The following is a 3,960-nucleotide window of genomic DNA, read 5'->3' on the forward strand; positions in this document are numbered from 1 at the left end:
GATTATAGGTGTGAACCACCTCAGCCAGCATTGCTGAATTTTTTGAGTTCCCTGTAGAGTCTGGATATTAGTTCTTTGTTGAACACATAGTTTGCAAATATTTTCCCCATTCTGTAGGTCCATCTATGTACTCTTACATTTCTTGTGTTATGCTGCATTTTTTAATTTAATTAAGTCCATTTACCTACTTTTGCTTTTATTGCATTTGCTTTTAGGATCTTAGTCAAAAATTCTTAACCCCTATGTCAATGCCCAGAAGCGTTTTCCTCCAGGATTTATATTGTTTCAGGTCTTACATGGAAGTCTTTCACCCATCTTGAGTTAAAGATGGTGAGGGGTGAGGACCCAGTTTCATTCTTCTGCATGTGGCTATCCAATTTCCCAGCACCACTGATTAAATAGTGTGTCCTTTCTCCAGTGTACATTTGGTCTGTCTTGTCAAAGATCAATTGGTAAGAGGTATATGATTTCATTTCCCAATTCTCTATTCTCTTCCATTCATCTGTGCTTCTACTTCTATGCCAGAACCATGCTGTTTTGGTTACCATAGCTCTGTACTATAATTTGTTTGTTTGTTTTTTGAGACAGAGTCTCACTTTATCGCCCTTGATAGAGTGCTGTGGCATCATAGCTCACAGTAACCTCCAACTCTTGGGCTTAGGCGATTCTCCTGCCTCAACCTCCTGAGTAGCTGAGACTACAGGTGCCTGCCACAACACCTGGCTATTTTTTGTTGCAGTTTGGCTGGAGCTGGGTTCGATCTCACCACTCTCAGTGTATGGGGCTGGTGCCCTACCCACTGAGCCACAGGCGCCGCTCCTCTGTAGTATAATTTGAAGTCAGGTAAAGTGATACCTCCAGTTTTGTTCTTTTTGCCTGGGATTGCTGTGGCTATCCTGACTCTTTTTTGGTCCCATATGAATTTTAGAATTGTTTTTCTAATTCTATGAAAAATGACATTGGTATTTTGATAGGAATTGCATTTAATCTCTAAAGTGCTTTGAAGAGTAGGGTCATTTTAATGATATTGATTCTTAGAGTTTTCTAGGTATGAGACCATATCATCAGCCAATAGAGATAATTTGACCTCCTCTTTTCCAATCCAGATACCCTTCATTTCTTTCTCTTGCTGATTGCACTGGCTGCGACTTAGACATGGTGAAAGTGGGCATATGGATGAATCCTGAAAACATTATGCTAAGTGAAATAATCCAGAAACAAAAGGATAAATATTGCCTGGTTCCACTGATATGATGTCCCTAGGGTAGTTAAATTCATAGGAATAGAAAATAGAATGATTACTGGTGGGGGCTGGAGGAAGAGCAGGATCAGAAGGTATTACTGATTGAGAGGAGAGTTTCAGTTTGGGCTGATCAGAAAGTTCTGGAGATGGATACTTACTGCTACTAGATTATGTACTTAAAATAGGAAAAATAACAAATTTGATTGTATGTATAGGGCACATTCTACCACAATATCAGAATTATAGAAATAAAAAAATAATAATTATACAGGTTCATAGGTGGGACCAGCACAGCAAGGGGGTCTGAGCCCAGGCTGCATGAGGGGGACTCCCACACAGGGCTGGGGTGAGTGGCAGCAGCAGGCAGATGCAGGGTGCTGGGATCCTGCAGGGTCGGGAAGGCACCTGCTCAGGAAAGGAGCAGCTGCAGCAGCAGAGCTCGGTTCCACACTGGGAGATTGATCCAGTAGGTAAACATATCAAGGACAATGGGTAGCAGGGTCTGCAGAGTCGAAGAAGAAACTTACAAATGTTAAAATGGAGAAAACAAGAATGAACTCTGTGTTATTAGACTGGAACTGAGGGCATCATTGTGAATTCACAGTTTGTGGGAGGTAAGAGGGCAGAGGATAGATGACGATGATGAAGACAGATACATACTCAGAGACGGAGAGGTGAATGTGAATGTACAAGAGAGAAACGGTGCGTGTGTGTGTGTGTGTGTGTGTACGCGTGTGTGATCGCCGACCTCTGTCCACCTGAGAGGGCCTGGGAGCAGCAATACATCCCAAAAGCAATGACAACACCCAGTGTCCAGATCTAGTTTCCATGTGTCATCTCCCAGGAAAAGGAATCAGGCTCCCTGATACTCCTTGAGGAAGTATCTCATTCCGGGACTGAAAGAAGGAAAGTACAAGATGACTCTGGAACATCCTGTTGCTCTAAAAAGTAAAGAAATGTTCAAACAGTGATGGGGACGTGTGAGAAGACACAGGAGCCAGCGCAGAAGGTGCCACTGGCCAAGCATGGGGAAATCTGAGCATCAAAGCAATGATAGTAACAGATTATACCCACTAAATAAAATAGGAAAACATGAGTCCATCGGATATAATCACAGGTGGAGAGAGAGAGAGGAGTGTGGTGATGAATGGGCTATTTACACAGTTTCAAAGTGCCTCTTCATCGAGTGCTTATTAATTACAAAGGAAAATGAGTGATGTTACCGTGGAGAAGCCCTGTGGACACCACAGTAAACATCTGGGCAAAGTGAGCCTCTCAGCTACAAGACAAACCGGAATTAAGTGGTGTCACTTGCTAGGTGCAAAGACAACACAGCATCACATTTGTGATTTTTGTGAGATTCCTGCCCCCCAAATTACAACTGGAATCTAACCAGGAGGAAATATCAGGAAGACCCAACTGAGGGACTTCATGTCTAATCTGCAAACATGTAAAGGTTATGAAAGTTAAGACTGAGGACTGTCACAGACTGGAAGAGACTAAGGAGGAAGGACAGCTAAGTCCCACACAGGATCCTGAACTAGATCCATTTGCTATACAGGACATTATTGGGATGATTGGCAAAACTTAAGTGGGGTCTGGAAATTAAATGTAATAATTAACATTGGCTTTCTGTCTTTCATTATTATATCATAGTTATGGGGGAGGTTCTTTATTTTTTTCCTTAGAGACAGGGTCTCACTGCTCTGTCACCTAGGCTGGAGTGCAGTGGGTGGTGTAATCACAGCTCACTGCATCCTCAAACTCCTGGGCTCAAGTGATTCACCTGCCCCAGCCTCCAGAGAAGCTGGGACCACAGGCATGTACCACCATGCCTGACTAATTTTTTCTTATTTTCTGTAGAGATGAGGTCTTGCTGGGTTCCCCAGGCTGGCCTTGAACTCCTGGCTTCAAGTAATCCTCTTGTCTCAGCCTCCCAGAGTGCTGGGATTATAGGCATGAGGCACTACCCTCAGTCCAGGAAATGTTTTTATTTTTAGGAAATAAATGCTGAAGTGTTTTGGAGGTGTTGGAGCTTCATTGGCAACTCAATATTTCAGGGTGGGGCACTTTTACAGTATTTGCAATATTTCTGTGAGTTTGAGGCTTTCCAATATTAAAAATATATTTTAATAGGGGGATAATACATGATACATTAAATTTAAAAAGTGGGAGTGAAATTGTGCAAACTTGAAGAGCTGAACTTTCTTTAAAAAGTATATGTACCCTAAAATGTCTTGAAATAAAAGTACACCAATATACAGTAATTGACTATGATGGAATTGTAATGCTATGGTTTTCTTTATATTATGTTTTATTTTTCACAGTTTTCCATAACTAGCATGCTTTAGTATAAATAATGTAAAACACATTTTTAAAACAAATTAATTTGGTTTTAGTAATATTGTTAAAACTCTGTGGGGTTTTTGTTATTGTTGTTTTGAGACAGAGTCTCATTTTGTCACCCTCACTAGAGTCCTGTGGCATCTTAGCTCACAGCAACCTCAGACTCTTAGGCTAAAGCGATCCACTTGCTGTACAGGTGCCCTCCACAACACCTGCTTTATTTATTTATTTATTTTTAGAGACAGAGGGTCTCCCTCTAGCTCAGACTGGTCTTGAACTTGTGACCTCAAGCTATCCACCCACTTCCCAGAGTGCTGGGATTATAGGAGTGAACCACAGCACCCAGCCCTCTGTGTGCTCTTTTTTTTTTT

This window comes from Otolemur garnettii, unplaced genomic scaffold (assembly GCF_000181295.1).
Source record: "Otolemur garnettii isolate 467f Iridium unplaced genomic scaffold, OtoGar3 scaffold00069, whole genome shotgun sequence".
NCBI classification, from domain to species: domain Eukaryota; kingdom Metazoa; phylum Chordata; class Mammalia; order Primates; family Galagidae; genus Otolemur; species Otolemur garnettii.